At 46.7% G+C, this 23,995-nt stretch overlaps 1 protein-coding gene across 1 annotated transcript in view; it reads right to left on the bottom strand.

Annotated features, from left to right (window-relative positions):
• MDGA2 (MAM domain containing glycosylphosphatidylinositol anchor 2) overlaps positions 1–23,995 on the bottom strand; it is a 191,385-nt gene that overhangs the window by 134,761 nt on the left and 32,629 nt on the right. The window lies entirely within an intron of this gene.

The following is a 23,995-nucleotide window of genomic DNA, read 5'->3' on the forward strand; positions in this document are numbered from 1 at the left end:
AAGCAGAACAGCAGCACCACAACTTGGTATGCTGATTCTTCTCTGGAATTCCTAGGAATGTCCCCCTCCACACTCCTCAGGAGTTCAACATCCCAAGGACATGGAATGTGCTCTTTGTTCTGCCATTTCCAGGGCTCCAAGCTACCACTGGGACTTCCATCATCTCCCACACCAGATTCCAAAATACAGAAATGCTGAAGCAGAGCCACAGAGCAGAAAGCTAAACAAGGGTTCAGCACGGCTCATCAAACTTGGGATCAAATTAGAGCAGTCAGCAACATTATTCCAACATCCTTTTAAATCCATATTTCATTAATATTCCATTTTTATTCATGTTATATTCATCTAAATCCAAATCACAGCTGAAGTGTCCTTCATTTTAGTGGCAGCGCCACTCTCCTGAATCCATTAAATTTGGGAAGGAGCAGGAAAGGAAAAACGCCCCCCTGGGTGTTGTTATCACCAAGGAAAACACTGCTTTAAGAGGAGATCAAACCAATCAAGGGAAAAAAACAAATATTCTTCTTCCAGTAAGTGAAAAATCTTATGGTTCAGGAGACATCCCATAATTATGAAATGTCACCTCCCTCTTTCCTGCAGGAATATTCATTCCAGCTCCTTTTGAAAGCTGCCTCCAGGGATTTCATCTATTAAAATACTATCAACTTAGCACTGATTTTGTTTGTGACATTTGAGGAGAATTCGGCTGGTGATTACAGGCGGAAAATGTTGCATGGATCCTTCCCAGTGCCATTCCCGGCAAGGCACAACCTGGAGCAAGGAAAGGTTGTCCAAGAAAAAGGTAAAACAACAAATCTGAGCACAACACCCTCGTTCTCCTGCAAGACTTGTGTACCCCACAAGATTCTCTCTTCTCATGAAAAATAGAAAGTTTCTCCTTTCCATATCTCCTTATAAATGCCATCATTCTTGGCTGCTCTTTTCCACCAGTTCCAAGTTTAGGTGGGATATTGAGAAGGAATTCCTGCCTGGGAGGGTGGGGAGGCCCTGGAACGGATTTCCCAGAGAAGCTGTGATCCAAAGTCCTGATCCAAAGGAATTCCAATGGAATTTGGATGTTTTCTCAGCCTTGAAGGTCCTCACTAGACTCACACTGGGAAAATATTAGCGGCTTGAGGATAATTTGGTGATCCATGAGCTCTGCTGATGGATTGGGAATGGCTGGGAATTTCCTCTGCTCCAGGTCCTCATGTTGACTTGTTTTTATGGAAAATGATATCAGGATCCTTTGAGAAAAGTGGGAATGAAGTGATGTTTTGGACTGGCAGAATGGGGGAAAGTTTGAGAGGACTTTGGGATTCATTTCAGCTGGAAGGGGAGTTGGGAGATGGAGATTTGTGGAGCTGGGAATGGAAATCATTCCATGGAGAGGGACTTGGGACAAGGACTGGAGGGACAGGGCACAGGGAATGGCTTCCCACTGCCAGAGGGCAGGGATGGATGGGATACTGGGAAGGAATTCCTGGCTGGGAGGAGCTTGAGTGGATTTCCCAGAGAAGCTGTGGCTGCTCCTGGATCCCTGGCAGTGCCCAAGACCAGGTTGGAGCAACCTAGGATAGGGAAGGTATGGATTCCAGGGGTGGAACGGGATGGGTTTTAAGGTTCCTTCCATCCCAAAACATTCCAGGATTCAATTCCAGGATCCCTTGGCACAGCTCTTTCCTGGCTAAAAGTTTCCCACATGCAGAGATTTGATGAAGTCCTTGCTGGAAAACAGGGAATTAAACTCTGACCAACATCAGAACTCGGATGCCGGAGTGAGTTCCCTTAATCTGGGCAGTTCCAAGATCTTCCTGATTCATGGAATGTGTAGGATTCCTTAAAACTGAACTAAAATGAGACTTTTTTTGGAAATAGGAGATCCATGATGGACCTGCTAGAAAATGCAGGATGGATTTGCCATGAATCCAATCCTTCTCGCCTCCTGCAGCCATAAGCTTTCCCCCTGAAATTTAATTAGCAAGAGTGAAGCCCTCCGTGAATTTAGTGCAGTTCTGCAGCAGAACAAGGAGGAAATAATGGGATTTTCTGAAGAAAGAGGAGATTTAAAGTAATTGCAGGCACTTGCTACTCTCAGAATTCACTTTTCCCATATTATCCCAGCTCTTAATTCTCCTAAACTGCAAATGGAATGACCAGGAATCGCTGAGGTATTGCCATGGGAGTGAGCTGCCTTCATCAATGTAGAATTTGGAGCATTTTACTGCAGCTAATTTGGGATTTGGGGTTATTTTTCCAGCTGGAGGTGAGGCCCAGTCCACAAATAAATGGATTATTGAAACAGTTATTTTGTTTCTTCTCTAAGTGGCTTTTTCTTTGGGGAAAGTCAAATGCTACACAAGTAGTTTCAATTAAACAAATATTCCATTTATGGAGAAATCTTTAATTTTGGCTCCAAGCTGAGCCAAATTCCAGGTGCCTAAGAGAGGAAACTTTCAGGTGTGATGCTGACCGGATTTCAAACCTGTTGTGCTATTCCTGGATCACTCCATGTCATTCCTAAATATTTCCTGCCTGCTTTCACCTGATGCCCATGGGAATATTTACTGGGTACCTTCCTCTGAGCTGATCCCGAGCCAAACTTTCACATCAAACAGGACAAGGTCACCTTTTATCCCATTGGGGCTGATTTTTCCACGTTGCTCAATATTCCCGGTGCTTGTGGAGCTCAGGAAGGCTCCGTGATTGATGGTGCTGCCATCCCAAGGCTCCCAGATAATCAAATCCCACTGCTGCTTCCCAACACTGCTGCCACAAAATTAGGCCTGACCTAATTTTGACACTACAAAGCTTAGCAGTGCGGGGTATATTGAGTTTGGGCTGTCCTAATGCTATTTTTCCAGGAACAGATGGATTTATGGCTTTTTTCCCCACCCTTTACAACTCCTCTCACTGCTGGTTATTGTTCCTGCTGCTGGCAGGTGTTAAAAACTGCTGGAGCTCAGAGAGGGATCAGGAAAAGGCCAGGAGAGCTCCTCAGACACGGATTTGGGCTGAGAATATAAAATCATGGGATGGTTCTAGAAGGAAACTTGAAGATCGTCCCATTCTACCCCTGCCATGGCAGGGACACCTCCCACTGTCCCAGGCTGCTCCCAGCCCCAGTGTCCAACCTGGCCTTGGGCACTGCCAGGAATCCAGGGGCAGCCACAGCTGCTCTGGGAATTCCATCCCAGCTCCTCCCCACCCTCACAGCCAGGAATTCCTAATTCCCAATCTCCCATCCATCCCTGGCCTCTGGCAGTGGGGAGCCATTCCCTGTGTCCTGTCCCTCCAGTCCTTGTCCCAAGTCCCTCTCCAGCTCATTTCCTTTGGAAGCACTGGGATACTGAAGTCCTCCATGCCTGGGAGATCCCTCAAACCAGGGCTGTCTCACCCTCAGTTCATTGCAGGAGCAGAAATAAAGAATATCCTCTGCAAAACCATTTTTAAAGGAAAATCAGAGCATTAAATACTTCCTAAAAACATGGGGATTTGGTTGCTAGCTTGCTTTAATGATTCAACACTTCCCTACTCGCTTTTCGTCAGCTTTAATTTGTCCTTAATAATTTATCCTGCAGCCCAAAGCAACCCTGATGACATTCCAGTCCCTTTGTATCCTGGAATTGTCCAGGTTGGAAAAACCCTCTGAGGCCATCAAATCCAACCACTCCCCTGCCGAGGCCACCACTGACCCATGACTCCAGGTGCCACATCCACATGGATTTTAAATCCCTCCAGGACTGGGGACTCCACCCCTGCTCTAGGCAGCTGTGCCAGGGCTGGACAACCCTTTCCATGAAGAAATTCCTACAAATATCCAAGTTAATCCTCCCCTGGCACAGCTTGAGGTAATTTCCTCTTGTCCTACCGTTTGTTCCTTGGAAGAAGCCACCAATCCCCGCTGGGATAGAATCCCATGGAGTAAATAAAACATACGGAGCCCCTTTTCCTGCTCCACACTCATTCCCTGTGGGAATGCTGCCTCTTTTTCCTTCAGCTGAGCCCCAGACACGTCCCTGCAAGGCCAATTCCTGCCATTTCCGTGGGAGCAAAGGTCTCCCAAAGATCTGCCACCGCCAGGTCACGCCCGTGCGTCCCTGCCCAGGCAAACAATTAGGGATAATTCCCTCAGTGCTCCTGCAGGAATTTATTTCCTGACTTAACTCCTGCTCATTCTTTCTCTCATCCAGAGTTCAGCTACTTCAACTCCAGGAGGGGAGCTGCTCTTCTCCATGCCTGGTGCCATGACTGGATTTATGGATTTTAGCTGCCACGCTTTTCACCCAAAAGAAATCCACGGATAACATGGGTATCCTCAATTCCACCAGCACCATGTGTGGGACACTCTTGGCCAATAACCTTGGAATTAAAAATTGAATTGCCTGGAGCATCAGCACTGAGAAAATATCAGTCAGGCCTGGGAATTCCTGGCAGGGATTTAGAAGAATTTTAGGATTTTTGTGCTGTTTTTAAGCTGGGTTTTGGTTTTAAGTGAGAATAAAGTCACTGAGAGACACTGCCTTGCAATTCTTATTTCTGCTTGAAAGCCTTTTTTTCAGCTTTTTGTACTTAAATAACAACCTGGGAAATTGATGCTTCTGAATTTCCCAGCCCCTTATTCCAGCATTTCCAGAGAATGACATTTGGTTAATTCACAACATTCCAGGTTGATCTATCACTTACACCCAACAAAAAGGGCATTTTCCATTTTTTTTCCCCACCAATTAAGTGGGAATTACAGAGATGAGCACAGAGGGAGCCCTTCCCATATTCCACTCCCTCCCTGACGTGCTCCTGGAGCCGTTTGCATCCCACAGATAGTGGCAGTGGGATCAAGGAATCTGCTAAAATAAGGAATTGTCGACAAGGGAGGCCTTAATTGAAGCAACACTTTGTTGTCCCTGGCATCACAAAACAGACGACGGTGCCAGACCCTTTTCAGCACCATCACAGGCTGGCAGCAAACACATCTCACTTATTTGGGAGCACACAAAAAACGTGGAATTTGCCCCCACTGGAAAAGACTGAGAGGGGTGAAAATCAAGCACGTTAAAAATCACCTTGTCAAAACAACTCCTGAATTCTAAATGATTTACACAGGCTGGTAAAATTCCTTTTAGAAATGTATTTTAACTCATTTAACTCATCACTTCATTTTTTTTTTCATTTCAATTTTATTTTTAACTCATTTAAATTTATTTTACTTAGCAGGAAATGCTGGTAGAGCAGTTCCTGACAGGCAGCAGCAAGGACATGGATTCATCCTGAAGGAAAAAGCACGTACATAAAATGAGGATGAGAGGAAATTCTCCAGCCCCTTCCCAGCTCCCTTCCCTTCCCTGGACATGCTCCAGCCCCTTTCCATCTCCCTCAGTCGCTCCTCCCATGTTTCACCCTCAGCAGCCCTGGAAAAGCTCTAAAAATAAAATTTCTGAGGGTGTCCCAAAGCAGGAGGAAGTGCTGCAGGTGCTACAAAACCCCCACGCAAATTCCAGCAGCAGGGATAACATCACCCTGAGAAAAACCTGTCCTGGTTCGGCTCCGGAACAAAACTTCCACTGACTATGGAATGCATCACAGTTTAGTTTGCTGCCTGAAAAAAGCACAGTTTAATATTAAAGAGGAAATGTAAAATACTGAATGTTCCACGAATGCAAATCAAGAAGGAAATGCCACTTTGGAATGTTAAGTGAAAATAAACAGCTTTTTAAACAACAATTTGCAGTTCTTGGGAGCTAGCACAGATCTGTCCCGAGAAAAACAAGGAAAACAAATCTCTTTTCAGGGAATAAAATTATTTCTTGAATTAAAGCCGTGTTTCCTGTACTTCAATGTCTCACACCTCGTTCTCACATCTTTGTTGTCAAACACCGGGTGGAGAAGGAGCAGCTGAATGACTGGAAATGTTCCCTTTCTAAAGCTGGGAATTTATTACATGGCTTTTGTGTTTTTCGGGCTCCATCAAAACTTATTTATGGGAATGGATCTTTTGGAATAATGGGACGGTTTGGATAGGTATGGACCTTAAAGCTCATCTCATTCCACTTCCACTGTTCCAGGCTGCTCCAAGCCCTGTCCAGCCTGGCCTTGGACACTTCCAAGGATCCAGGGGCAGCCACAGCTTCTCTGGGAATTCCATCCCAGGGCTTTGCCACCCTTCCAGCTAGGAATTCCTTCTCAAAATTCCATCTAACCCTTCCTTCCACCTCTCCAACCACTTCAGCTCCAGGTGTGCTTCATTGGAGCAACCTCAAAGTACTTTAACTGCCACATCTGTTGCTTAAAATGTCATTCCAAGATACTCCAACCACTGGAAAATCTGATTTCCCTTAAAAACTCCCATTTCCTTCAGGCCCTGGCATTGGGAAAAGAACTGCCAGCCCTGAATATTTTCCCCCTGTGGAGAAATTCTGGAGCACCAAGCTTGGAATGCCTGAGAGCTTTTTCAGGGAAATTCCACATTTTCATTGCATAAATCATCCCATTCCCAAATTTTGGCCAACTCAGGGGAGATAACCAGAGGTTTTCCATCATTTTAACAAATCCCAGGCTGTTCTGGGCCAGGAATGAGCTGCAGAGGAGCTGAGGGGACAGAGATCCTGAGGGGTCCTTGCTGCTTCCATGATTTCTGTGCCAACTTCCCACACAACCAAGACTGGATCATTGGACCAACCCCCCAGGCTGCTTGGCAGAATTCCACCAGGAATTATGGAGAGGTTTAGCCCAGTTTCCAGGGAGCTGCTGCAGATGATCCATGCTCTCCTTGCACTGGGAATTCGTAATATCCCTCAGTCAATCCCTGCCCTCTCCCTTTCCCAGTTCTTTGATGGATACCAGCTCCCATGGCCATATTTCTCCTGGATCACTGTTAGGACACTCCTTTGTGTCCAACCGTTGGAAATGGAAATAATTCCATGAGGTCTGTGGGGCTGAGCAATTATTGAGGCTCCTCCATCATTGGAGAGTATCAATATTAATTAAGAATTGGATTGACACAGAGTCCAGCAGAAGCAGAAATCACCTCCCTATGGATCTGATTCCTTGGGAATCCAAACTAACAGCTCAGTATTGATGTGAACAACTCCAGAGCGGAGTCACCCTTCAGCATTCCATGATTTACTTGGACAGGCATCAATGAGCAATCAACAAATCAATAAAAATTAATGAGGAGAATTAATAAACTCCCACCTGGGTACTCAGACACTGCCAGGTCAGATGTTATTGTTTATATGATTTTCCAGCCCTTTTCCAAAGGCTAAGGAAAGCTCCAATCCTATTAACAGAGGGTAATTAGTCATTAACTTCCATTAGGGAGTTGCACCTTCCATGCAAAATTTGTGGGAGTGGGAAATGGATCTCACTTTTACCAGCCAAAATTCATCACCCAGCTCTGCACAGCCCCCGAGTTCAGCAGCAGCAATCCCACATCTGATCCCTGTCCACCAGCAGTGGCTTCCCAAGAGCTGGGAATGGCGGAGAGGAGCTGCCAACTCCTCATGGATACGCTCGTGGATGCAAAGGAAATGTTATCCACAATATCTCAGCTTTTCCAGAGAACAAGCTCAGCACATTCATAAAGCATCAGCATCAAGATTTGGGAATACAAAGAGGGAGATAAGGGGGGGAAAAAAAGAGTTTATTCCTTCCATCTTTCCCTGTTATCATCAAAACCCTCTAGCATGGAGAATACATGTATTTGCTAGGTGGAATTTTCTAATCCTCAGTTTCCAACGAGGAACTCCACGTCTTCAGTTTCCATTAAGGAATTCCTCAACTCCTAACAAGGAGTCAAGGCACTGGATGAAGGCACAAAGGGGGATTCTCCTTTATGTCTGGCTGCCTTTGGACCTCCCAGTAGCTCCGCTCTTCTCCAGAGCTTCTGTCCTTTGGTCATTTCAGACCCCAAACTTCCCTTGTCCTTCCACGTGGGAGCAAATCCATTCAAAATCAGCAGGGAAAAGAAATGGCAGAAAGAAGAAAAAACCCAAAAAACAGTCTCCCAAAATTTTGTTTTTCATCATAAAATCACGGAAGCATTAAAGCAGAAAAAGACCAGAAGAGCCCAGCACCACCACTGTGGTCACCACTCATCCATGCTTTCAGCTGCCACATCCACAGGTTTTTTGAACATTTCCAGAGATGGACACTCCAAACCTCCTTGGGCAGCTGTGCCAGGGTTTGACCACATTTTCCATGAAGGAATTTTCCCTGATATCCAATTTAAGACTCCCCTGGCCCAGCCTGAGGCCGTTCCCTCTCCTCCTGTCCCTGTTCCCTGGAGCAGAGTCCAACCCCCCCGGCTGTCCCCTCCTATCAGGAGCTGTGCAGAGCCACAAGGTCCCCCCTGGGCCTCCTTTTCTCCAGGCTGAGCCCCTTCCCAGCTCCCTCGGGAATTCTCCTGCTCCGTTCTCTTCTAAAAACCACAAGTTCCGAACTTAATTTTAAATCTCAAATGTGGTGATTAACTTTCGGATTTGTCAGATTGCTGATTTGTTTTAAATCAGCTTTGGGAATGATCTCAAAATGTTTTTCATTTTTTAATTGGAATTGAAAACACTTCCAGCAGATGAGTAATGAGGAAGTGGCATCTGCCTGCCTGGAATTTTCACTGAGGAACAGGGATACAGCAAGTCTCCTCAGAGGACACCAGAGTTAGATTCCAGCTCTTTCCAGATCTCCAGCCTGAATTAGATTCCAGCCTTTTCCAGATCTCCATCCTGATCATTGATTTTTCCACCAAAATAAGAAAGAAATCTCTTTGTATTTTCCTATCAACACAGGTATCACCACCAGGAAATACTTTGCGGAGTCATTTCCACGTAGAGCAGATTCTGGTGGCACTCAGGGTATTCCCAATCCCATTTCCCTCTTTAAATCCATCCCAAAATGTTTTTCCATGTGCACAAGGCCTTGACTTGATGGGTTAAATGGATTTTTTTTTTTTTTGCATTTTCCCCAGGCAATGGTTTGTTGTTTTTTTTTTTTTTTTTTCCCCAGGCAAAGCAACAAATTCCTGGTACAGATCCAACTTCAAGGCCCAGGCAAGGGAAGAACTTCACACAAGGAAGATGAAGCCACAGAGGATTAAATGTTTAAGGCTGAACTTTGGGACAGGATCCTCTGCTGGAGGAATCCAGCAGCAACCAAGAACTTTTATTTCCCTGCCAATCCTTCTACTGAACTCAGCAAAGAAAATACTTGAGGAAAACCAGATAAAAATGGGAAGGGTGCAAAGAAGATGCCTTCAAAATGTAGAGATTATGGCTTTAAACACATTCCTAATTAACAGATCATAAGCTGTTCTTAATACATCCCTCAGCACAGCAAACTGTCAGATTCCATGGACTCCTGGAATTGGAAATTAATTGGAAGGGCTAAAGATAGCGCCAAAGAATGAAAAATACTCACAGATGCTTTCAAATGTCCTTAATCAAAATAATGATTGCATAAATCCTTCATGCAAGCTCAGAAGAAAATAAAATATTGCTACCTAATATCCTCCTCATTATCTGGGCCCCAAAGTGTTTGATAGTTTTAAATTAGAGCCGATTTCAGAAGTGTCTGTTAAATATTAAAAACAAGATCCAAAAGGTTTAACATCTCTCCACACATCCATGGGAGAATCCATCCACTCCGAGTGGGATGTGGGCGAAAAAAATCAAGGTTTAAGCTCTTGCTCAAAGCTTTGATCAAGCCATATTAAACTGCAGGCAAAAATCAGACATCAAAGGCAGCTTTAACTCCCCTCTGTACGAGTGGTGGCACTTGGGGACATCCCAGGAGCCCCCAGCTCCAGCTGCACCACCAGGTTGGGCCACAGCTGGAGGCTTGGAGCAATCTGGGACAGTGGAAGTGTGCCTGCCTATGGAAGGGGTGGCACTGGATGGGATTGAAGGTCTTTTCCCACCCAAAATGAACTCTGGGATTCTCCAAAGGCTGGAACCAGCCCAGGGAACCTAGGCTTGCACCATCCATGGGCTGGGTTGCTACTCAAGTGGGAGAAGTCACCCAGAGGAGAAGCAGCACCATGGCAGGGTTTATTCCAGGTTTTGTTCCCTCTGGAGCAATGCCAAGAATTCTTCTAAGGACAAACAGGCTGGGATGGGTTCTGGATGCAAATATGGGAATGGGATGCATTTAAAATAGAATCATTGAATGGTTTGGGTTGGAAGGGACCTTAAATCCCATCCAGTGCCACCCCTACCATGGCAGGGACACCTCCCAGTGTCCCAGGCTGCTCCAAGCCCCAATGTCCAACCTGGCCTTGGGCACTGCCAGGGATCCAGGGGCAGCCACAGCTGCTCTGGGTACCCTGTGCCAGGGCCTGCCCCCCTTCCCAGAAATTCCTGGGAATCCCAGAGGATGAAATCACCCCCACCCAAGGGACTGTTGGAGTTGGCTCTGGAGCTTCACAGGATCCATGAATCCAACCTGGGCCAGTCCAACTCCTCTCCGTGCTGGCCAGGAGAATGGACATGACTGAGTGCCACCTCCAGGAATTCCTTGGACACCTCCAGGGATGGGCACTCCAAACCTCCTGGGCAGCCCCTGCCCAAGGCCTGAGCACCCATTCCATGGGGAAATTCCTGCTGCTGTCCACCCTGAGCTCCCCTGGCCCAGCCTGAGGCCATTCCCTCTCCTCCTGTCCCTGTTCCCTGGAGCACAGCCCACCCCCCGGCTGTCCCCTCCTGGCAGGAGCTGTGCAGAGCCACAAGGTCCCCCCCGAGCCTCCTTTTCTCCTGTCATATCTGACAGCAGGTCCTGCAGACAGCCAGGGTTTGTTCCACTCCGCATCCACCCCTCCGAAGGAATTCTCTTCCCGTGGACTTTTACCTGAGGCATCTTGTCCTGGGTTTTGGGTGTCTGAAGACAGCATTAATTTTCCAGACAAGGCTGAACAAGTTCAGATGATGAAGAAATTTGATCCGCATGTGTTTGCCTGGGCTTCTTCCCAGAAGGAAAAGCTGCCTGACCGTTTCAATAGAGATGCTGATCGGAAAGCTCTCCAAAAAGAGATCCATGAAGGACACAGCTGAGGCAGGGAGGGTTAGGTTGGATATCAGGGAAAGTTTCCACTATTCCAGAGGGTGCTGGCACTGCCCAGGCTCCCCAGGGAATGGGCACGGCCCCGAGGCTGCCAGAGCTCCAGGAGCCTTTGGACAGCGCTGCCAGGGATGCCCAGGGTGGGGTTGTTGGGGGGTCTGGGCAGGGCCAGGATCAATGATCCCTGTGGGTCCCTTCCCACTCAGGATTTTCTGGATTCCATTATTGTATTCTTGAACAGATGAGGAGCTGCAGGGATGATATCCCAGGACAGGGATCCCATCCCTTCTGCTGGAAGGGAGAGGTACTCACATTCCATGGGCATCCATCCACACATCCAGGACAGGATCTTCCCAAAGGATGCTCCACCCTCTTCTCACCCACAAACCTCCCCATGTGCCCCGAGGGAGAAGAATATGGGACAACACTCAGCAGAGAGGTAAAAGATTCCTTCAAGTCTCCCAGTGGGATCAAATCTTTTCAGAAGAATCCAGATTCCATGGGTTTCCTGGGAGTTTGAGAGCTATCTTCCACCATCACAGCACGTTCAGGGCTGGATCCTGCTTTTAAGGGAATGTGCCTCATGATTTCAGCCAGAGCTAGACCCAGATTTCCATGGCACAGTTTCGTTCCCAAGGAATGTGCAAACCCAGTGTCAGCCTCCAGCCAGGGATGTTCTCCCACTCCTGCTTTTCCTATCTCTGGATGTATTGAGGCCAAAGAATCACGGAATCATTTAAGCTGGAAAACCCTCTGAGACTATCGAGTCCAACCATCCCCCAGCACTGCCAAGGCCATCACTGCCCCATGTCCCCAAGTGCCACATCCAGGGATTTCAAACCTCTCAAGGAAGGAGAAATCCAATGGAAACCCAACCGAAACCAAATTCCATGTACAATACATAAGACCCAAGCCTAGAGCCCTTCAGGATTAGAATCACAAATATCAGGAGTTAGTAAAGAAAACCCTTGAAATGCTCAAATCCAGAGTGTCCATGTCCATCACTGCCAGCAGAAATCCAGACTCTCTCTTTCCTTCCAAATAACGAACCCAGGGCTGTTTTCCATCCTCTCATCCCCCACCCTGCCCTGCTGCTTGGGGAGCCTGCATTTCACCTCACCCTGTTTCCAACAATTCCATTCCACATTCATCCAGGTCCAAACCTTCCTGCTTCCCAGGAGCATTTCAGTCACTGGAATGTTGGCTATTGAAGGTTTCTCTTCCATCTAAACAAGGGAAGAGCTATTCCTGATCCAATTGTTCTGCAACCTTCTTCTGTCCCATTTTTCTCTTGCCTACAGAAGCTGTGGCTGCCCCTGGATCCCTGGAAGTGTCTAAGGCCAGGTTGGATTGGATTTGGGGCTGCTTGGGACAGTGGAAGGTGTCCCTGCCCATGGCAGGGGGTGGGACTGAATGGGATTTAAGGTCCCTCCCAACCCAAACCAGTCTGGAATTCTCTTCCAGCTCAGACACCTGAATGTTCACCCTCACACTGAAATCTACTCAACTTACCCCCCTTAAAAACACAGACACAAAAACCTGAATGTTAAAAGGGCCAGCAAATCCATATTTTATCAGAGGATGCATTAGGATATTCATCGTTATGGATGCAAGATCACTCCAGAAGGATTTCTGCCCAGATCCTTTGGTGGGGGCTGGCACAAAACCCTTTTGGAGCGGCACAACATCAGCCTGTTGACGTCTGTGAGAATGACTTCAGCAAGTTTTTCAAGGGAACAGCTTTCTGCATCTGCCAAGTGATTGTTACCTCCACCAGCCTGGCCTACACTCTATGGCAGAACTTCCCTTAAAAACCACCAATCAATCCCAGAATGGTTTGGCTTGGAAAGGACTTTGAGCATCATCTCATTCCAGCAACTCCATGGGCAGGGACACCTTGAACTAGAGCAGATGGATGTCAAAACAATAAAAATAAATAATGCAAGGCTGCAGATAATAAATATTTAAATTATTTAGACAGGGAAAAGGGAAGCCTTGAACTTGAGTGCAGCTCCAAACTCCCATTCCAGAGCCTGGGAGCTTCCCACTCCGTGCTGCTCTGCTCATGGAGTCAAGTTTTGAGGAAGGTAATTATGAGTCAATAATAATATCACACAGTTCGTTAGGGATACAAACCCTAATGAGTGCTAATTAACAAAGCAGCCATAACACAACAATTACTGACACACTGGGCAGGGCTGAGCACTGCCCACACTCAGCACAGCAGGACACACATTCCTGGGCACTTGTCCATGAACTCATGGAAAAGCAGCTCTTGAATAAGTGAATGAGAGAGCTCCCAGCTCCATTTTGTCAGGATCCAGGAACGGAGCACAAATGGGAGTGGCTGAAATCATCTCCTCCAAATGCTCAAGGAGAAATGAATCACCAAAATGAATCTTTAAATAAATCCCAATAAACAAACTTGTACTGACCCCAAGCTGTTTACACACAATTAATGAGCAATCAGGAAAAAAAGAAAAATAAAAGCAAGCAGAACATCTCTCATTAACTTCAACAGGCCCTAGACTGGAGAATGAGTTGGGTATTCCAAAGTTAACAGAATCCCAGAATCCCAGGAATATTTAGGTTGGAAAAGAGCTCCAGGATCAATCTGTGCCCGATGTCCACCCTGTCCCCAGCCAAGAGCCCTGAGTGCCACCTCCAGGAATTCCTGGGACACCTCCAGGGATGGGCACTCCAAACCTCCCTGGGCAGTGTCCAGGCCTGAGCACCCTTTCCATGGAGAAATTCCTGCTGCTGTCCACCCTGAGCTCCCCTGGCCCAGCCTGAGGCCATTCCCTTTCCTCCTGTCCTTGTTCCCTGGAGCACAGCCCGGCCCCCCCGGCTGTCCCCTCCTGGCAGGAGCTGTGCAGAGCCACAAGGTCCCCCCTGAGCCTCCTTTTCTCCAGGCTGAGCCCCTTCCCAGCTCCCTCAGGAATTCTCCAGCCCCTTCCCAGCTCCATTCCCTGCCCTGGACATGCTCCAGCCCCTCCCTGTCATGAGGACCCAGAACTGGACACAGCCCTCAAGGTGTGACCTCACTAGAACAAAAGTGAATTCCACACCCAACTGCATCCGTGCTTTTAGACAACCCCTGATAATCCTCTATCATAAGCCCACCACCAGAAATCTTGGAAAATCCATTATTTTCAGACAAAGCCATCACTCCCAACATGAAGATAAATGCTGGGATGCTTCCAGAAAAGATAATTGAAATAACAAATTATACAAATAATGATGTTTCTTAAAATTAGGAAATTTCTTTTTAATCAAATAGACACATCTAGATTCAAAATATATATATATATTTTTTTTTAATCAGGAGCTTTTTCCACTGATTTGCACAGGGCAAAGCTCTTCAAAACAAAATCTAAAAGTTAAATAATATTATTAATAATTCCCAAAAGTGCTCCATGTTGGTAGAGTTCCCAAAGCAAAAGTAAAACAGGAATAGGATTTCTGCCTCCAATCAATGCAGGAGATGTATCCCAAAAGGAATTCCCTTTGTTTTATCCCAGCTATAACCAACTGGTTGGACACAGGGAATGGCTTCCACTGCCAGAGGGCAGAGATGGATGGGAGATTGGGAATTCCTGGCTGGGCTGGAATTGCCAGAGCAGCTGTGGCTGCCCCTGGATCCCTGGCAGTGCCCAAGGCCAGGTTGGACACTGGGGCTGGGAGCAGCCTGGGACAGTGGGAGGTGTCCCTGGCCATGGAAAAGGGCTGGAATGGGATGGGATTTAAGGTCCCTCCCCATCCAATCCATTCCATGATTCCATAAAATTACCGCAGGATAAAAGTAGTAATGTTTCTACTCATCATCCAAGCTCCTGAGCTGTCATGGCAATAACAGGAATGGGCACAAGAGAGAAGGATAACAACCTCCAGGTTGGAATTTAATCAATTAATAAAATTAATTACCCGAGACAGCTGCCTGCAATAAAAACCATGGGAATTCAGAACCACCACTGTGGTTCCATTTCTCCCCAACTTCTCCATCACTGGAGTCCTGCAAGGAGCCTCCCAGTCTGCTCCCTCTCCAGACACTCAACCTGCCAGGACCTGCCAGTTTTCCTGAAGGATTCATCTCCAACCTGGCACCGGCAGCGGCGCTTGGCTCGCGCTCCTTGGAGCCTCTCCCACTGTGCCTCCAGGTGACCCTAAATCACCTCTCCTCTTGTTGCTCCAACGCTCCCATTATCCATCATGGCAATCCTGACGGATTTTGTCGCCCTTCCAAAGGTAATTGTTATTCCACAGGAAAATTTACATCCCTTTAAAGTCAAGGAATAATGGAAAAGCATCTCTGCTTGCACTCAGTTGGCAGGGGAGAGAGAAAACATCTCCTGGCTTTTATAAACTGGCATCCTGATTTTTTTCCCCCCTCACACACATATCAAACTTCCATTTTCAAAGAGCAGCTTCCACCCCAATCCCAAATCCTAACCCTGCTGTGCCAGAGTTTAATCCCACTTCCACATGATCCAAACAAAACATATCCCGAAGCCCTGGAGATGATTTATCCCAGCGCTGCAAAGACAGCAGAATCTTCCCATTGTTTTACTGAGGCATAAATCCCAATTAATCACCGAGATGTTTGTTTGGATGCTTGGGAATACCACACACAATTAATTTATCTGTAGGAATTACTGAGCCGGGCGCTCCCAGCATAAATCAGGAATAACTCCAGTGGTGTTACAAATGATCTCCCTTTTACCACACGGGGACACGATAAAGACTTAACCTCTCAATCTCTAATGAATTATTTACTCTTCCCAGGGCAACAAGTTGTGCACAGAGAATTGGATTTGGTTGGAGCATTTGGAGGGTGGATTTGGAAGCAACAATAATTGCTTATAATGGATAAAATATCAATAAATACAACAACACAATAAATACAACAACACAATTCCCAAGATCTGGATAAGCTGGAGGAAGGGCTCAGCACCAGCAAGGGAGACTCCGGTGTGACAACTTCCACCCAGTGGCACAGGATCATGGAATTCTGGGATGGTTTGGGTTGGAATAGACTTAAGGGATCATCCCACCCCCAGCCATGGGCAAGACACCTCCCAGGCTGCTCCAAGCACGGATGTCAAACCTGGCCTTGTGTCCTGCCAGGGATCCAGGGGCAGCCACAGCTGCTCTGGGAATCCCAGCCCAGCCAGGAATTCCCAATTCCCAGTCTCCCATCCATCCCTGCCCTCTGGCAGTGGGAGCCATTCCCTGGGTCCTGTCCCTCCATCCCTTGTCCCCAGTCCCTCTCCAGCTCTCCTGGAGCCCCTTCAGGCCCTGCAAGGGGCTCTGAGCTCTCCCTGGAACCTTCTCCTCTCCAGGGGAACATTCCCAGCTCTCCCAGCCTGGCTCCGGAACAGCTCTGTGGATTCCTCTGGATCATTCCAGCAGCTCCACAGGCTCCTGGATGTTGGATCCAGAGTTGGAGGCAGCTCTGCACTTCCCTTCCAGCCATGGCTTCCAGGCAGGAAACCCAGGAGGGCAGATCCCTCTCTGAGGAATAAAAGCTGATCCCTATTTTCCACCAGCACTTTGAGCAGTAGATTTGACCTTGGATAGCTTGGAATCAACTCCATTCCCACTGAAAAATTCTTCCAAAGCTTCTCCACCCTCTTTCGAGACTGGAAAGAAAAAAAAAAAAAAAAAAACGCAACAGTGCAAACACAGAAATATTCCTGTACTTATGCACAGATCTGAGCTCAGGCTTTTTTATGGATAAATAATCTATGGGTATTTATAGAGTCCCTGACAGCTGAGAAATTCAGGAATGTTAATGGTTCTGCACCATCATAAAATGGGAATTTAAACCCACCCCCATTCCCACTGAACGCTCTGAGCCAGTTTAAACCTAAAAAAACTAAATATTGACCACTTTTAGTTGCTCCAGAGTAAATGACTTGGATTGATACCTTAAATTTTATATCCCTTTTTTCTGAAATTCCTCATTTCCTTAAAAAAATAATTATTGCAATCATTTATCCCAAGGGGAAAAAAAAATAAAACCTGTGGGTACCTTCCTGTTATTATTTAAATTACTTTAATATCAAATATGTTTTTAATATTCCTGAGGTTGAAACCTACAGAAAAAACACCCTGGAGTTTCCAGGGAAAAAACAGCTTTATTAGGATTTATAAGATTAGCACTTGTCTGATGTTCCTACCAGCTCTGTTCCAGGTTATTCCTGATTTTCCCTTGAGGGCTGATGACATTCTGTGGTGGCTCCAAGGTACTTGAAAAGACAACACGGGAACAGAACATGTGGACTCTAAAATTTGTAATTCCCCAGGGAGAAAAGTTCCATTCAGATCATATAAATGGGGTTTTTTGGCTTCTTTTTTCCCTTGTTTTTTAGAAATCTCTGGATTCTCCAACAAAAATAACACAGCAGGAAAATCCAGCTATTTTATCATTCCTGCTGCTCCTTTGAGGAGTTTTCTCCTTAAAAGCCAAGTCAGGCTCTGTTTTAATTCTTCCTGAGATTCATGATCCATTTTGGAATGGGCAGGGGTGGAATCCCCCATTCCTGGAGGGATTTAAATCCATGTGGATGTGGCACTTGGGGACACAAGGCAGTGGTGGCCTTGGCACTGCTGGGGATGGTTGGACTCGATGATCTCAGAGGGTTTTTCCAACCTCAACAATTCCATAATTCCCTTGGCATTTCCCATAATTCCCAGCCTACATAAACCCTGTAAAGCACAGGTTGCCCATGCCCGAAAATTCCATGATCCTGGAGCCAGACCAAGGAATCTCCTCATGTCCTTTAACGCGAGAATTCCAGGATTATTGAGGTTGGAAAAGCCCTCCACGACCATCAAGTCCAAGCTATGCCCAATTCCCACCTTGTCATCCAACCACATCCAATAATTCCTTGGACACCAAGAAGGTTGGAGATCCACCCTTTCCAATCCCTGACAAATCCATGAAAAAATTCCTCCTGAGAAGAACAAACTCCTCAGCAGCTCCCAAAAAGAACTGCAGGCATTTTCTCTTGTTCCCATCCCTGCATTTTTCCCATAATTACATGAAACCCTCCCAGGATTTGGATCCCAGGACAATGGATGAAGGACTTTGGATATGAGAATACCTGAGGTGAAATAATGACCCTGCCAGAACTGGGTCAAATTTAAACTCCGGATTAAATATTGGTGCTGGAAAAGGAATTTTCTCCCAATAAACCCTAAAAAACCCCATATTTTCCAATCAGCATTTGTGAGGGAGTCAGTGGGAAACAAAACATTGGGAGATATGAGCTATTAATGGTCTTTTCCAGGACATTTGGAATCGTGGAAAATTAGCAGCCAGTATTTGGGATGATCCCAAAGACTTGGAGAGGGAAAAGAGGTTTTTTTCACAGCTTGGTAAATATTGAGGTTCAGATTCCAGCACAGGAGAAGGAAAACCACTCAGTTCTGCTGGAATTTGTCACCTTTTCCAATCAAATCTGGGATATCTCTATTCCCTAAATCCGCTGAGCCCCCCGGAGCCACTGGACCAACAGGATGTGCACGATTAAGTACACACTGAAATCATAAATTATGCAATTCTGTGCTAATTAAACATCCCACATCCCTCAACAATTAATTGCCAGAGGTTTCTCCTAATCCATCAGCACTCCAATGGAGTGAGACATCCCTGGAGCATCCCTCACCTGACATTATCCAGAATTCCAGAGATTTTCCTGATATATAGGAGAAGATGAGCACCCTAAGCAAATTCCCAGGTTTTTCTGTCATATTCCAAGGTTTCCTGGCCCCTTGCTATTAATTAGGCACTTAATTAGTATTTATCTTAATCAACAGATTATCTTAATATATTTTGTATTTCTCCTCTCTTGGACAGCATCAAGAAATGCTCTTGGAAAATTCCCTGGCTAAAAAGAAAGGAAGAGGGATTCTTTCCCTCTAAATCTCAGAAAATAATCCCCAAACCAATGTTCCCATCCACAGGAACTCCATAAATCCACTCCTAATGAGAGGAAAACCCAGGAAACAGCCAAGGGTCACTTTTACCTGGGAATTCAGCAAGTGGAAAAGAGCATGGAGGGACAGAGTGGATACATCCATGAAAAATTTATAGAAATATGGATAAATATGGCTGCCCAATCCCTGGAAATGTCCATGGACAGAGCTTGGTGCAACATGGGATAGCAGAAGGTTTTCCTGGTGGAATGAGATGGGATTTAAGGTCCTTCCAGCCCAACACATTACATGATCTGCTCCCCATTTATTCCTAAACCTCCTCATGCATAACACCCCAAAGCTTCTTTTCTGATTCTCTCCCCAATATTCCTGAATTTCCCTCCATTCCCCTTCCTCTTCTTTACCCCATATTTCTCCAAACATAAAAACTCCCTTTCAATATCCATGATTTTCCTTTCCAGCTTTCCCTAAACACAAGCAGAGCTGCTCAGCCTTGGATTAAAAAAAAATCCCACCAAGGAGGAAAATTCCCAGCCTGTTTTCCAGCCTTGTCTCCGAGCCTGAGAGGCAGCACACGACATTCCCTATTTTTAGCTCAGCTCCTCAGGTACGGATTCCAGGGACACTTATGAACCCTGACATCCCAAAGGGGCTGCAGGGCATGGAGCTCAGAAGCTGTTATTTCCCTTTGGATGAGGAGAATTCCAGAGGAAAACAGGTTCTTTTCTGGCTCCGAGCTGAGAATTCTAGAGGAAAACAGGTCCTTCCCTGGCTCTGAGAATTCCAGAGAAAAACAGGTCCTTTCCTGGCTCTTCTCTAGGAATTCTATTCCAGGGCCTCCCCACCCTCCCAGCCAGGAATTCCTTCCCAAAATCCCATCTAACCCTGCCCTTTGGCAGTGGGAATCCTTTTCCCATCACTCCGTGTCCCTTGAAAAAGCCAATCACATTTTTAAAACCCCTTTAAATGCTGAAATCCACATAAATATTCAGGAATTATAAAATAATTTCCTCACTTATCCCAAGAGGATTCCTGAGGGTCACAAACTGCCCCCCCACCCCCAAAAAAAAAAAAAAAAACAGGATAAGATTTCATAGGAATGAAATTCTTCATGATCCTGAGAGGAACCACTCAGGAAGATGGAAAATGGATTGGAAAAGGTCATCAAAGCTGACCTCGATCTCCAAAGGCTTTTCCAGCTTTCTTTCAGTCCCAGGCTGCAATATTCCCTCAGGAGAGCTCCAGGACTGTATATTTATCCATCACATCCACATCTTTAGGTCATAAATCCATGGAATATCTGGAGTTGGAAGGGTTTCATTAGAGTGACTCATTAGCAGCCTAATTTTAGGCAGTCCTGACCACAAAGGCTCCTTAAAAACCAAAATAAATCCCGATATTCCCATAAAAAAAAGGAATTTTTCATGGATAACAAGGAGCAAAGTGAGCAAACAAGGAATACAATAGAGATTTGCTGAGAGCTGCCAAGAGCCATGAGATGCCAGGGAGCTCTCCCACTTTTCAGGAATTACTTGGGACTACTTAACCCAGAATAATTTTTTTTTTCCCACATTCCTTCCACTGTTTGGCCGTTAGGAATTTTTTTAGGAAGTTTAGGCCTGACTTAAATTCCCAGGGACATCTCCAAAGCCCAGCAGCACCACAGATGCACCAGAGCAGCTGCTGAGCAAAGCCAAAAGGTGAATGGAGATGGGAACGTCATCCTGACCTTACATAACACTTATTTATAGCGCAAATTCCCAAAATATTCCTGATTTTCCTGCTTAGAAAGGGATAAAATTACTGGGGCGCAGGGCTGCGTGCTCTGATGCAGTTTTCACACAATTCCCAGGGAAGATTTCCATGTGGATTTGGCTGGAAGTTGATTTATACTGGGAACGTTTGGTGATGTAATAAATGATGTAACAATTATATTTATCTAGAATTAATGGCTTTGGAGAGAAGGGATGGGCGCAAACTGTTCCTGGCTGGTGATCCCAAAATCTGCCCCTTCTCCTGCTCAGGGGTGACCACAAGCAAGGGATCCAGTGTGGGATCTCCCAAGAAAATATCCTGGGATAACAACCATCCCCAGTTTTCCTTCAAAAGCAAGGTGGGAGTTGAAAATTTCCAAGTTTTTAGGGACAGCCAAGTGGCCCACGATGACAAGGGAGGTGAAGTCCTCACAGGCTGTCCCAGAGGTGCTGCTCTGGGACACCTTCCACCATCCCAGGCTGCTCCAAGCTCCAATGTCCAACCTGGCCTTGGACAATCCCACAGCTTCTCTGGGAATTCTGTTCCAGCTCCTCCTCACCCTCTCATCCAGAAATTCCTGCCCAATATCCAACCTAAACCGCCTTTCTGTCAGTTTGATGCCATTCCCTGTGTTCTGTCCCTCCATCCCTTGTCCAAAGTCTTTCTCCATCGAGTCCTGGATGGCCACAATGAGGCCACCTCAAAACTTCTGCAGGCTGAATATTCCCAAACAATTTCTCACACACTGAGCCAACTCTTAGCATCACTTCCAAACTTCCATATCTCTAAAGAAAAGCTAGCTTGCCAAAAAGGAAAATTCCACGCTCACAACCAGCCTCAAACCAGAAACTACCACAGAGAAAAAATCCCTGCAATCCAAGATCTGTTTGGGCTGTTTTGCTGAGGAAAGGAGAGAGAAAGGAGCACCAAAAGGAGATGGAACTACAGGAAAACTGAGGACATTGTTCTCCATTTCTTCTCCCAGATCCAAGACTGTTCCATCCAGCACAGACATCCAGCTGCCTTTAATTGGTTAATCCTGCTCAAAATCAGGGAATGGTTTGGGTTGAAAGGGACCTTAAATCCCATCCCTTTCCACCCCTGCCATGGCAGGGACACCTTCCACTGTCCCGGGTTGCTCCAAGCCTCGTCCAGCCTGGCCTTGGACACTTCCAGGTACATCCACAACTTTTCCTTGTAACCCCTTCCAAGCACTTTCAGTGTCTTTCAGTGATAAAACACGAAAGCCAGAGCGTTAATTCCATTTTTCACACAGCAAACCAAACAATCTGTTGCCCAAAACCCAAGACCTTCGTACTTTCCACAGGGGCTGGAATTCGCACAACAGCTTTCAAAAAATATTTTGTTACTTTCTGGCACACAAAATCCATGTTTTCATCCCCTATTAATTGCTTATTTCCAACCCGTAATTTAATTTGCACCACTATCCAAGATTTTGATTTTTCCTTTTTTTCCCCCACTGCTCATGTTTTGTGTTCCTACAGCTCTGGCACTGCCTTTGGCACAGCTTTGGGCTTTGTTTCTTTCTGCTGAGATCTTTGTGGCAGCAATTCCAACAGACCCTCTCCATGGGACACATTCCAAAATCTCATCCAAGAGCTTCCCAGCGTGGGTGGCAGGATGGGGATTAGGGTGGAAGAAGGCCAAGAAGGTGGATGGAAATACAGGGGAATTTCCTCTCAAATGTGGATTAATCCCTTGGTCCAGAGAATGGTTGAGGCTGGAGGCACCTCTGGAGATCACCTGGACCAAGGTGCTGCTCCCAAGCAGAGTCAGATTTTGAGTAAAAGGAATTCTTTTAGAATTTAGAAGATAAGAGGCACAGCTGGCACTTTGTTCAGAGAGCTTTGTTTGAGCCCTGGAACATTCCAGGAGTCTAGGAATTCCCTTCCCAGTTTTAGGATAAAGACGGAAATGTTGATCGGTCGACGTCTCTCCTGAAGGGTTTGGGTGCAATCATGGAACCATCAAAGGATCAGGGACTGGTTTGGGTTGGTGGGACCTGAATCCCACCCCACCCCTGCCATGGGCAGGGACATCTCCCACTGTCCCAGAGTGCTCCAAGCTCCAATGTCCAACCTGGCCTTGGGCACTGCCAGGGATCCAGGGGCAGCCACAGCTGCTCTGGCAATTCCAGCCCAGCCCCTCCCAGGCAGGAATTCCCTCACTGGTCCCCAGACCAGCTCCCACCATGCTGAGGTTTCCAGGGATAAGCAGAATCCCACATCCTGCTCAGGCCAGCAGAGCAGGAACTGTGCTTTGGGGAATGAATTCTCCTGGGGGATCTGATGCTGTTGATAAATTTACTGGGAAACCAATCCAGTCTGCCTGAGGTGCTGATAGCCAAGGAAGAGTCTGGGAACTGCATTCCAGTGAGAACCTGGTTTTATAGGATTGTGTTTTATACTGATGTCTCCGGAGGGGCACAGAATCCCAGGATGGATCAGGCTGGAAGGGACTCCAGAGGGTCACTGGTGCCAGTCCCTGCCCAGGACACAAGACTGTGTCCATGTGGCTCTGGAATATCCCAGGAAGGAGACCCCACAGCCTCTCTGGGCTCTGCTCAGGGCTGGGCAGTGCCCAGGGCAGGAGTTCTGCCTCCTGTGCCCGGGAATTCCTGGGATCAGTCCCTGCCCATGGCTCTGGGGCCATTGCTGGGCCTGGAGCAGAGCCTGGGCCTGCTCTGCCCTCCTGCACACAGGGACACACAGGGACATCCAGGGCTGAGGCCCCTCTCAGCTGGGGCTCCTCTCCAGGCTGAGCAGCCCCAGCTCCCTCAGCCCTTCCTCATCCTCACATCCCTCCTCTGGACCAGACCCAGGAGCTCCAAGTCCCTCCTCTCCTGCTGATCCCAGAGCTCCACACAGAATCCCCAAGGATGAAACTCCACAAACTCTGGACCACCTGGGCTTTGAGGTGGGAAGCCCATTAAGAGCTGACATCCCAGAAACCTTTCACATTCCTGTCATTCCAGCTAAAAATTATCTTCCCACCCTAAAGTCCACATCTTGACAACCTCCAGGCTCCCAGCCAGGAGCTGAACTTCCTGTGTGACACAACCCAACTTCTGCTTCCACTCAAAGCTCTGGGAAGCCTCAGAGAAAACCAACAATCCAACATTTCCAGCTGATATTTTCCTTTACTTTCTCAGGAATGACTTTTTTTCCCCCAGCAGCAGAACAACACAATCATCTCTATTTTTATGGTGACCTTTTTGTGTCTGTCACCCAAA

Source organism: Anomalospiza imberbis, chromosome 6 (genome assembly GCF_031753505.1).
Source record: "Anomalospiza imberbis isolate Cuckoo-Finch-1a 21T00152 chromosome 6, ASM3175350v1, whole genome shotgun sequence".
Classification (NCBI taxonomy): Eukaryota; Metazoa; Chordata; class Aves; order Passeriformes; family Viduidae; genus Anomalospiza; species Anomalospiza imberbis.